At 44.2% G+C, this 12,853-nt stretch overlaps 1 protein-coding gene and 1 pseudogene across 3 annotated transcripts in view; one reads left to right on the top strand and one right to left on the bottom strand.

Moving 5' to 3' along the window:
• Positions 1-12,853, bottom strand: part of LOC126282165 (leucine-rich repeat-containing protein 24-like) — a 341,384-nt gene that overhangs the window by 68,436 nt on the left and 260,095 nt on the right. The window contains exon 3 of one of the 3 annotated variants that reach the window (XM_049981688.1): positions 4,409-4,508. The exons of 1 other annotated variant lie outside the window; for it this stretch is intronic. The gene's annotated coding sequence lies outside the window, so the exon portion shown is untranslated. The remainder of the gene's footprint in view (positions 1-4,408; positions 4,509-12,853) is intronic. One more of the 3 variants, XM_049981686.1, reaches the window with a different exon arrangement.
• On the top strand, positions 6,354-6,471 carry LOC126282542 (5S ribosomal RNA; annotated as a pseudogene).

Raw genomic sequence — 12,853 nt, 5'->3', positions numbered from 1 at the left:
TATAGACGCCATTTTGTAGGCTACTTATAGCGCCGCCACGTATCGAAACTTCATGAAATTATAGGGGCTGAAGCGGAAACACAACAAATTTCGCTTTTTTTTTTTAATGAAAGTGGCCGAGAGAAAAATGTGTTGCATTACTTACTGAAAGCCCCTCATAGATACTTACAGTATAACCCTACTGCGTTCCTCCAAGTGTACAGTAATAGCTCTGACGTGTAAAAATGAACAGACAATCCGCAATGAAGCGTGGGTTTTCTTCTTCCACAGACAAATGTGATTGCGTTGTGCATCAAGGAGAGGGCGCGTACTTACGGGAAATAAGGATGGATGACTGGCACGTAAGCTGCTACCATGTTTAGTGTGTTGGAAATAGTAACGGAACCCGTAACGCCAGGGTGTTGGGTTAAGTAAGCGTTCAACGACGAAGCGACAGAAAAAGACTGAACCCAATATACTGGTACTTCTCTGTAAAGGTTCGTGTCCATCTTGGCTGCAGATAAGCTCTGAAACCGCAGTCACGCCAACGAATCGAACAAATTTCCTGTGAACGGAATGACAACTAAGGAAAGAGAAGCTATATAGTGATTGCTTAAGCTTCATTACCTCTGGTCGCTGTCGGCAATGTCAAATCTGTAGTTCAGTGGAGCCGCAGACAATGACTGCCGGAAATTCGAGGGAAATCTATAACGAATAAGAAAGGCACTACCCACCCAGATTCCAGGAGGTGGCAAGTAGTCCCTCCCTCTTGCAACCCCCCCCCCCCTCTCCCCCCATCCTCCGACTCATCTCGGCCTGAGTCTGCGGACGGCTTTATACCTGGTACTGATTCCATGAACTGAGTCAATGGGTTCGCACAATATAGCGTGCCTGGAAAGGCTTCATTCGTTTTCAGAAGACGATATCTTGCTTTTCGAAATTCTGGAAGTAGCAGGGATAAGTCATTTACAACTTGTCCTGAAAACAGACGGCAGTTATAAGAATAGAAAGACATGACAGAGAAGCAGTAGCTGAAAATGGTTGGCGCCTGTCGCCGATGTTAATCTGCACACTGAGCAAGCAGTAGAGAAAGCCAAGGAGAAATTTGTAAAGTGAATTAAGTTCTGGTAGAAGAAATAAAAAAGGATTGTCGATAGTATTGTAACTCTGCCAGAAGTGGCAAAATTCTTGTAAAGTGGAAGCGCGATTGAATTGAGACAAGATGAACATCAAGAAAAGTAAAACAAGGGTAACGGAATGCAGTCGAATTAAATCAGGCGATGTTGAGGGAAATTAGATTAGGAAACGAGACACTAAAAGTAGTCAATGAGTTTGATTATTTGGGCAGCGAAATAACTGATGATGGTCGAAGATGGTAGGACATAAAATGCGTATTGGTTATAAAAAGAAACGATTTTCTGAAAAAGAGTAATTTGCTAACGCTGAATATAAATTTAAGAGATAGGAATTCTTTTCTGGAGTTTTTTTTATGGAATATAGCCTTGTACGAAAGTGAAATGTACTCAAATTTTAGCCGGTCGTGGTGACCGAGCGGTTCTAGGCGCTTCAGTCTGGAAGCGCGATGCTGCTACGGTCACAGGTTCGAATCCTGCCTCGGGCATGGATGTGAGTGATGTCCTTAGCTTCATTTGGTTTAAGTAGTTCTAAGTGTAGGGGACTGATGACATCAGATGTTAAGTCCCATAGTCCTTTGGACCATTTTACCCATTTTGAACATGAATTTTGAAATTTGGTGTTACATAGGAATGCTAATGTTACAGAGGAATGCTGAAAGAGTAGACTGGTAGAACGAGAAACTAATGAAGAGGTACTGAATCGAGCTAGAGAAAAAGAAATTTGTGGCGCAACTTGATTTAAAAGAAGGGACTAGCTGACAGGACACATCCTGGGGTATCAAGGAATCGTCAACTTACTAAATGAGGGAACTGTGAGAAGTAAAATTGGCAGAGGGAGACCAAAGGATGTACACATTAAGCAGTTGAACTGAGTGTATGTTGCAGTAATTATGCGAAATGAGGAGCTTCCACAAGATAGAGCAGCGTGTTGAGACGCATGGAACCAGTCGTCGGATTGAAAACAACAACAACGATAACGACAACAAACTATCATCTACCGGCAACTGCTTGAACCGACAACTTACAACTAGCTCCAACGCCAACTCCTACAGTCGCTGAATTAAGTTAAAATTTACTCCAAGTTTCTATCTTTATTCGTGAAATCGAATCAATCTTTTTGAAGCACGCATACTGAAAATCAGTAGTAACTATACTCAGTTCCTTCAGCAGAGGTCTGCAAGACATTCTTGAATTCACACTACAAATAGTTCGTATTAAATACTTTTGGAATCAGAAAACTCTTCACTGATTTCATGAACTATCCGAAAAAGCGTTACCGAATGACATGTGCAATGAAAGCACGCAAAGAATATCTACTTTCTTTTTTTAAAATTTGCGCATCAAATATATCTGACACCATTCGCAGTACAAAGAAAGATTTGTGTAGGCAGTTCTGCAATTTCGTTGTATTCTCAACTAAATTTAGTGTCAACTTTTAGTCACCAGCATTCAACAATGTCAATCTCTTCCGTTTGTATGTCATATTTTACATGTATATTGGGTGAAACCTGTAGCGCGATCTGAATTGCATGTAGTGAGTTATTTTAAGAGCTTAATGACCGTGAACTGCCTGAAAACTCTCGTTAGGTACAGTTAAAAAATGATGTGAACCTAGCATGTAGGCCGGCCAGGGTGACCGAGCGGTTCTAAGCGCTACAGTATGGAGCCACGAGATCACTACAGTCGCCGGTTCGAATCCTGCCTCGGGCATGGATGTGTGTGATGTCTTTAGGTTAGTTAGGTTTGAGTAGTTCTGAGTTTTAGGGGACTGATGACATCAGAAGTTAAGTCCCATAGTACTCAGAGCAATTTTAAACATTTTGAACCTCCTATTTACCGCTCCAACTCGGTTGCTGAGTTGGCAAAAATGCACCAACACACAGGGGAGGCGAGTTTAGGCAAGATATACGAGGTGCATTCAAGTTCTAAGGCTTCCGATTTTTTTTCTCCGGACTGGAAAGAGATAGAAACATGCGCATTTTTTTTAAAATGAGGCCGCGTTCATTGTCAATACGTCCCAGAGATGGCAGCACCGAACAGCAGATGGAATTTTACCCCCAGCGGCGAGAATGAGAACTGTTTTAAATGCTTAAAATGGCGACGTTTTCCTTACTTGAACAGCGTGCAATCATTCGTTTTTCTGAATTTGCGTGGTGTGAAACCAACTGCAATTCATCGACAGTTGAAGGAGGCATGTGGTAATGGAGTTATGGATGTGTTGAAAGTGCGTTCGTGGGTGCGACAGTTTAATGAAGGCAGAACATTGTGTGACAACAAACTGAAACAACCTCGGGCTCGCACAGGCCGGTCTGACGACATGATCGAGAAAACGGAGAGAATTGTTTTGGGAGATCGCCGAATGACTGTTGAACAGATCGCCTCCAGAGTTGGCATTTCTGTGGGTTCTGTGCACACAATCCTGCATGACGACTTGAAAATGCGAAAAGTGTCATCCAGGTGGGTGATACGAATGCTGACGGACGACCACATGGCTGCCCGTGTGGCATGTTACCAAGCAATGTTGACGCGCAACGACAGCATGAATGGGCCCTCTTTTTCGTCGGTTGTGACAATGGATGAGACGTGGATGTCATTTTTCAATCCAGAATCAAAGCGCCAGTCAGCTCAATGGAAGCACACGGATTCACCACCACCAAAAAAAATTCGGGTAACCGCCAGTGCTGAAAAAATGATTGTGTCCATGTTCTGGGACAGCGAGGGCGTAATCCTTACCCACTGCGTTCCAAAGGGCACTACGGTAACAGGTGCATCCTACGAAAATGTTTTGAAGAACAAATTCCTTCCTGCACTGTAACAAAAACGTCCGGGAAGGGCTGCGCGTGTGCTGCTTCACCAAGACAATGCACCCGCACATCGAGGTAACGTTACACAACAGTTTCTTCGTGATAACAACTTTGAAGTGATTCCTCATGCTCCCTACTCACCTGACCTGGCTCCTAGTGACTTTTGGCTTTTTCCAACAATGAAAGACACTCTCCGTGGCCGTACATTCACCAGCCGTGCTGCTATTGCCTCAGCGATATTCCAGTGGTCAAAACAGACTCCTAAAGAAGTTTTCGCCGCTGCCATGGAATCGGCGTCAGCGTTGTGAAAAATGTGTACGTCTGCAGGGTGATTACGACGAGAAGTAACGCCAGTTTCATCGATTTCGGGTGAGCAGTTAATTAGACAAAAATCGGAGGCCTTAGAACTTGAATGCACCTCGTATGATGGTGGAAGCAATACACGGAAATAGAGAGAAAGATCGTTTCAAGGAAATGTTGAAAACGTACTCACGGGCGACGTTGGGTGCAGCTGCAGCTTAGAAACCCGGAAGATGTAGAAGGCTCTGTGGACTACCTCCTAACGGTTTGCCGTCACGGGTTGCCAGCCCTGTAAGAAAACACGGCTACTTATCGCATGGCTGCACACTCAGCCAATTGCCTACGTTGCCTCGGCAGAGCAGTGGATGCTTCACTTACCCCAGTTTCTATTTATCGTGATTACAGCCTAGTTTGGAATACGCAAGTATTGAAAAACACATATGAACTGATTTAAATCACTTGAAAAACATACTTTTTCATTGTCCCACACTTCATTTTCTCCCGTAAGTTCTCTTTTAAAACATCTTCGACAATTTTTAATTTTCCATATGTGAGACGAATCAATCTTATGTGCCTGTCACATGATTAAATTCGCAATATACAAGGGTCAGTTAGAATATGAAGCCCGTTCGTGGATCCCATATGTGACACGCTAATCAGCAGTAGTTCGTCTTAACATATTAGCATAAACTATTTTTAGAGAATACCGTTTTCAGAAACTGTTTGCCTCATGACACTTACTGGAACATTACAACTGTGTCTGTTGTGGGATCTTCACCGTGTACGCACCACATTCTGTTGGAGATGGTTATGGAAATTAAAATTCAGACCGAGGCTTACCGACAATCACTCTTCCCTCTATCAGTCGCACATAGAACGGAAAAGGATGGCGGGGGAGAGGGGAAGAGGGATAAATTATATTGATACCAGACGTACACTCTGCGGAATATAGATGTAGCTGTAATTATACACCATTCGTTTACTTCTAGTGTCGTCCCGATGCCATCCACCTTATTTGCATCACATTCCATATTGTTCACAATGACCAAAAGTATCCGGCACCTACTGATGGACATTAATACGGGTGTGCCCATCCTTCGCCTTTGTGACCATGATGGGGACACTTTCAATGAGGTGTTTGGATGTCAGTGGAGAAATGGAAGCCCATTCTTTCTCAAGAGCAGAAACCAGAAGAAAAGACAGTGACATCCGACGCTGCGGTCTGGAACGAAGTCTACGTTCTAACTCATCCCAAAGGGTATTCCTAAGTGTACAAGTCAGGGCTGTGAGCAGGCCAGTCAAATCAAACGTCGCAAACATTTCTACGTCTGATCTGTCAGTCTTATATTTCTCATGCATGTTTACCCTAATGAAATGAATTGATTCTTGGAGTGTCCATAAAACAATAGGTTGCAAGCGACATGTACATTGTTGGGCAAGTCAGCACCTGAAACCTTCATATTTTTGTCCGGGACATATTTCCTCGGGTATAATCTAAAAACATCTCCAACATCCCCCCCCCCCCCCCCCCCCCGCCCTCAATATTTCTGTTAACGATTTCTCTGCCTCAATATCACATGGCATTGGCTAAGATCATTATTGAAACGCACTAAAAAAATTAAAGACATAATCAAGTATGTGCATTAAGTATACTCGAGTAAGTCATCGAAAAGTTATTCTACCACAAACACATACACATAATTCATATTTTTGACTGAAGCAAACCGTTCCAGCAATACAGTTAACTGTGACTGAAACCTCTGTGATAGACGTAATCAAGACTTTGGGAAGTTTTCGTTACTTGTTTAGTAAAAGCCAAACTTGAATCTCCCCGCCCCCTACGGTGTAATCGTATATTAATAAATGGCTAACCCATCGAACAGTTCCAGTGCAGGTTGGCCATCTAACTGCTTCCGGGGCAACAAAAATTAGGTTTTCAATATCTCGAGTAATTATTGAACGAATTTATAAATTTAAAATAGTGTCAGAACCTCCTCTTCAGAGATATATGTTACAGATTTAGCGCAAGACAAGTTATTACAGTTATAAAATGTGCACAATTTACATTTTGAGGCAGTGTAACTCACAGCGCGCAAATTGTCCATACTATACTCATCCAGTATTTGGCAATGGCGGCAACGGCCTTGCCGCAGTGGATACACCGGTTCCCGTCAGCTCACCGAAGTTAAGCGCTGTCGGGCGAGGCCGACACTTGGATGGGTGACCATCCGGGCCGCCATGGGCTGTTGCCATTTTTCGGGGTGCATTCAGCCTCGTGATACCAATCGAGGAGCTACTAGACCGAACAGTAGCGGCTCCGGTCAAAGAAAACCATCATAGCGACCAGGAGAGCGGTGTGCTGACCACACGCCCCTCCTATCCGCATCCTCTGGAGAGGATGACACGGCGGTCGGATGTTCCCGATGGAACACTTGTGGCCTGAAGACGGAGTGTTATTTGGCAATGGCAGTGCTTACCAACTTCTTTACTACCAATTCTACTTGCAACATATTTTGCAGATATTGTCAAAAACGGTTCAAATGGCTCTGAGCACTATGGGACTCAACATCTTAGGTCATAAGTCCCCTGGAACTTAGAACTACTTAAACCTAACTAACCTAAGGACATCACACACACCCATGCCCGAGGCAGGATTCGAACCTGCGACTGTAGCAGCCCCGCGGTTCCGGACTGCAGCGTTAGAACCGCACGGTCACCGCGGCCGGCCAGATATTGTCCACCTTACACCGAATGTATTTGCAATATTATGTCATTGTACGACGCACAGTTCAGAAGATCTGACAGCATAGGTGAAATAAGTGGAAACTACCTTTTACTTAAAACGGAGTGGAATTATGAAGACTGTACCCATTCACTTTTTGATAATTAGAGTAATTAGTGACTTACAACAAACTTCAAATATTAATAGCGTTTTCTAAACTTTTTCTCGCTTACATGCTCAATCTCAAATATTTAGCCTATTAACTTATTTGTAAAGTAACCAGAGGTTTTAAGCTGTTTTATAGGTGAGAGTCCGATTCTATAAAAAAAATCGATGGTTGGGGATTTACTGCTTATTTAATAATTGGGAAGCTCTTAAGGTCACACCCAGTTCCCTAGAATTAATGTGTCACCTATTTAAAAAACTTTGAATTCTGCAGAGCGGGGTGAGTGCTCATTGGACCAGCTCCGAGAAGTTTGCGTGAATTGAGGCAGGCTTTAGCTGCCACTACTCGGTGAGACTTCCGCTTCTGACGCCTAATCCAGAGCAAGTATACTGCACCCTCCGGATCCAAATCTGTTCGTCAGCGTCTGCGCACAGGTAACTTACTTGCGAAGCCCTGTCGTATTCCTTAGTAAGAGATAATATATAAAAAAAGTCTAGAAAAAGATGAGTTTAGTGCTGTCGTACGATCTTTGCATTACTATCACTACGATTAGACTGGCTCCCGAATCTGTATTCCGTAAACCGATTTCCCAAAAATAGTTCGCGTATGTAACTTCCTGAATTAATTTGAAAAGAAATACATAATATCTTTATTAGGCGGAAAGAAGTACATAAATTCTGATCAATTGATGAATTACCCTAGTCGAAGTGCTTTGTAGCAGGCCTATATCCTGTGTAGCTGGCTAATTTGTTTGTTTGGTTGGTTGGTTTGTGGGAGAGGACCAAACAGCGATGTCATCGGTCCCATCGGATTAGGGACGTATGGGGAAGGAAATTGGCCGTACCCTTTCAAAGGGACCATCCCGGCATTTGCCTGAGTCGACTGAGGGAAAGCACGGAAAACCTAAATCAGGATGGCTGAACGCGGGTTTGAACCGTCGTCCTCCCGAATGCGAATCCAGTGTGCTAACCACTGTGCCGCTCCGCTCGGTCTGGCTAATTTATAATCTGCTTTACCTCATCTGTTTTAGTCGCAAAAGCTACCGTACACCATCACCATCACTGACTAGTGCCAAAACATTCCCTAGGAACGTACCTGTACTCATTCCTAACCACAAAAAAAGTTGACTTACGGTAATGTTCCACCAGTGACCATTTCGCACTATTTTCCACAACATGCGTGATTAAGGTGAGTAATAGAACACTTTTGTACGCAAGATTTTTAAACATTTCTTCTTGAGTACTCTCTATCTCCTTATCCCCTACTCCTTATGAGTTTACTCACATCAATTAGGAAAGTGTGGTCCTGCTGTTGTGGTCCTCACTACGAGACCTGGTTTGATGCAGCTCTTCACTCTAGTCTACGGTGTGCAACCTCTTAGTTTCTGCACAACTGCTGCACTGCAACGTGTATCCATATGAACCTGCTTAAAGCGGTATTCGTCTACAATTATTAGCAGCCCCCCTATACACACACACACACACACACATACATACACACACACACACACACACACACACACACACACACACACACACACACACACACACACACACACTTTATTGACGCCTCAGGATGTGTCTTATGAACTGATGTCTTCTCTTCGCCCACTTGTGTCATACTTATTCGTTCTTAACATCTAATCTTCAACGCTCTTCTGTAAAAGCATATTTAAAAAGCTTGTACTCTCTTCTTGTTGAAACTGTTTATCGCTCACGTTTCAGTTCCGAGTAAAGGTGCATCCCATACCATTACCTTCAAAGGAGACTTCGTAACAGTTGAATTTATTCCTGATGTTAACAAATTGCTATTTTTTGGAAATAGTTTTCTTGCTGCAGCCAGTCTGCGTTTTATATCCTCTCTACTTCGGCCATCATTCATTATTTTGCTAACTAGCAAAACTCACTCACTACTTTAAGCGTCTTATTTAACAGCCAGATTCCCTCATCATTGTCTGATTTAATTCGACACCATTCAACTCTCTTTGATTTACTTTTATGGACGTTCATCTTATATCTTTTCAAAGACCCCACCATTCCGTTCAACTTCTGTTCCAAGTCCTTAGCCGACTCTGCCAGATTTAGAGTGTCATCGGCAAACTGTTAAGTTTTTGAAACTTCCTAGCAGATTAAAACTGTGTGCCGGACCGAGACTCGAACTCGGGACCTTTGCCTTTCGCGGGCAAGTGCTCGTTACAGAAGCTCTGCAGGAGAGCATCTGTAAAGAATGAAATGTAGGGGATCAGATATTGGCAGAACTAAAGCTGTGAGGACGGGGCGTGAGTCGTGCTTGGGTACCTCAGCTGGTAGATCACTTGCCCGCGAAAGGCAAAGGTCCCGAGTTCGAGTCTCGGTCCGGCACACAGTTTTAATCTGCCAGGAAGTTTAGTATCAGCGCACACTCCGCTGCAGGCTGAAAATTTGATTCTATTAAGTTTTTATTTCTTTTCCTTGAAATTTAATACGCCTTGGTTACACCTCTTCGAACCGGAAACAAAACAGCAGTTCGTGGAGTGGCGCTACACAGAAGTATGCGCACCCCAGAGGTGGTCACAAAACGACATTAGACTGTTATTCATCATTCACCCTACAGCCCGGATCTCGCACCTTCCGACATTCACCTGTTTTGCCCAGTGAAGGATGCACTCCGCGGGAAGCAGTACGTGTCTGATGGAGAGGTTATTGATGCAGCAACACCTATGCTCCAATGTCGACCAGCAGAGTGGTAATATTGCGGGCATACAGGCCCTCGCAGGAAGGTGGTTTAAGGCCATGGCTCTGAACGGAGATTATATTGAAAAATAAGGTTTTGTAGCCAAAAGAATGGGGAATAATATGGGGTTTTGGAATCCTGGATATAAAGCAACCTGCTTTCAGAAAAAAAGTGTTGCGTTACTTATCGAAAGACCCTGTTATGAAGGTACTGTTTACTTCACCGGACTCACGAAATCGTGTCAAGTTATTTATGGGTATCATTAATGGAAAAGTAAATTAGTATGGCATTATTGTCTAGGAGTCCTTAAGAGCAATGTTCAGCCGCGTGTTCGGAAATTCTTTCAATTGGTCGCTGCTTCGCCGACTTCCGTGCCCTTAACCTACCCCACTAATGCTACTCGCGCAAGGGGATCTACTGTTTAACGTGGAGTTTGAACTACTGGGATGTCCTTATGTCAATGAGAGGTGTTGCATAGATGCAGATTGAAAAATTCCGTTATCTCGTAGAGATTCGATACCGCGACGCTACGGTATCTAGGGTCGCACTTTACCACTACACCACCAACTCCGACACTGGTGTAAAACAACTAGTGCTCTGAAAACCGGTATATGTTTGTGTGAGTAACATACATTCGGACCTGACAGGCGAACAGTACAGCAAAATACCGGTTGTTAAATATGACCTTCGTCGTCTGCAAGTTGTGTCGCGTCTAATAGTGGTGTTATGTGCTTAACTCTCTGGTTAGTGGAGACCACTGGAGGACGTGTCGTCTGCAAGCCGCTCTCCCGACCATTAACGTCAGCTTTCCAAACCGGAGTCGCCTCTTCTCCCTGAAGTAGGCTAACCCGAGGAAGCGGGCACAGGGTAACTTGTTCCGAGAGTAAGGCCAAAGTGTGCCGACAGCTGGCAGCACTGCAGCGGAGGACTGGTTCGTGTCCCGCTAGCAGCTAGCAGCGCCCGGCGCTGTATCGCAGGGGGCGGGGCTAGGCGGGACAATGCAAGGTCGCCCAAGGAGAGCGGAGCGGACTGGACCGGCGTGGCGATGGCGATGGCGACCCAGGTGAACGGCCGCCGCAACAGCCGCTGCAGCGGTAGCATGCAGTCGGCCTCAGGGGAGAAAGCCGGCAGCACGGCAAACAACAAGTAGAATGGGTACGAATTCTTCTGCGACTTAGTCTTTTGATAAAAAGCTCTGGGTCAAATTCGGATTTAAATCGAAAGCTTTCGGCATAAATTGTTCTCATGACATGATCTATTACCGCTGGACGTTTGATGCAGAGATTTTGAAACACCCTGTATGTGACTTTGAAGGCATCCCCGGCGCAGTAAGTCTTAAAGGTCTCCACGGGTTTGTTGCCGGATCCTAAAATCAACATGATTCAATATTTCGGCGATCCATCTGTCCACAATTTTCAGGAAAAAGCCGCTGCTGCTGCTGCTGCTGAGTCCCGCTAAAACTGACGACAATGCTTCAATTAGTCTTCCTATAAAAAGGTCTCCGCAGCGCGCACTGCGTAAGCGCTGCCCGTCAAAGTTTCTGCCCTCCAAGGATGGGCTGGTGGTGCCGCCCTTAGGAGAACACAGGAGACAACGATACATCGAACTAAAAGATAATTTCAGAGACTTGGGGTGGCCTCGTGAAGAAACGTCCTGTTTTGATGCAGTATAGTAAGGTTTCACATCCTGACAAGAGGAAAGCCATTGTATTTATTAAGCAATATTTTCTGCCAAACTAATTTCAATTGCCTCTTAATAAACACTGTCACAGTCTCGACAACGTGGGAGTATTACGTACTTAAAATGGATACACTCCTCAACGATGCGGCTCGCAAAAGACTCTCTAGTGACCGCACAGAAAGGATTAAGCGCAAGACTCTTTCGCCTTTGAAATAAAGCGCGTTGCCAGAAGATTTAAGCTAGAAAATTTCTGCAGAGATTACGCATGGAACTTCATCCTGGTGCTATGACACGCCAAAGTTACCCGAGGAAGGGGTTCCTCTACGCCCTATTGCACTCCGTCTTCAGGCCACAAGTGGCCCATCGTGGCCGTTCGACCGCCGTGTCATCCTCAGCGGAGGATGCGGATAGGAGGGGCGTGTAGTCAGCATTCCACTCTTCCGGTCGGGTTGTTGGTAAGTGTGACCATCATATCTCCAATTCGGTGGATTTTATTCAATGGTTGAAATCTTTGAGGCTGGGTCCTTCGGATTTACTAGTGAATTTTGATGTGGTATTGCAATGGCGCGTTTACTTGTGTTCCGTCAAATAGAAGACAATTTCACTCACCTTTCGGGGAGTTGTTCTTTTGCAGTCATGTCCACACGCCTTCCCTGTTAGAAAAATGCATAATGTTTGTCGGCTACAAACATCTGTAGGAGAAACTGGCCGCACTACACATCTCTAAAGGTCGCATCAAAATAATTTTGAGTATCAGATTAGCCGAGCGTTTAATTGAAAGGCAGTTTGCGAGTAAAAACTTTAATATGTTGTGACTTGTTTGATACGAAACACCGGCAATCCAGTGTTACAGTTTCGTCGTTCACACACAATCACACTCACCCATAACAGCCAGCTTGTGGTAACTGACCAAACCCTTAACTAAAAGGATTAAGAGACAGAGTGTCCGTGACAGAATACTCGCTCAAATACTACACAGTTTGACTATTGTGAATATTTAGTTTGCGGTCACGCCTTGTAAAGCAAGGCACGTGGATTCTGGTTATTCAAAGGCCACAGTTTATATATTAAAAACGGAATTCCTCGTGTTCGTTTTTTTCACATGTTCGCGTCTACTTTCAGGCACTTCACGCGTCAACTTTTAACCATTATTCCGTAAAATCGAGGTATGAATTAAAAAACGCCGTCAGTCACAGCTTTTCGTGTTTTATTCAGTACACGATGCATTTCGGACCCTGTGGGTCCATCATCAGGTATAATTCGTCTTAACACATGCTTTATTTTTCTTATTGAATGAGATGAAATGCATATTCCTGTCACGAAAAGGTCTGATATTAGGTTACGAATTTCGTAA

Source organism: Schistocerca gregaria, chromosome 7, assembly GCF_023897955.1.
Source record: "Schistocerca gregaria isolate iqSchGreg1 chromosome 7, iqSchGreg1.2, whole genome shotgun sequence".
NCBI lineage: Eukaryota > Metazoa > Arthropoda > Insecta > Orthoptera > Acrididae > Schistocerca > Schistocerca gregaria.
This window is presented reverse-complemented; position numbering and strand designations above follow the sequence as displayed.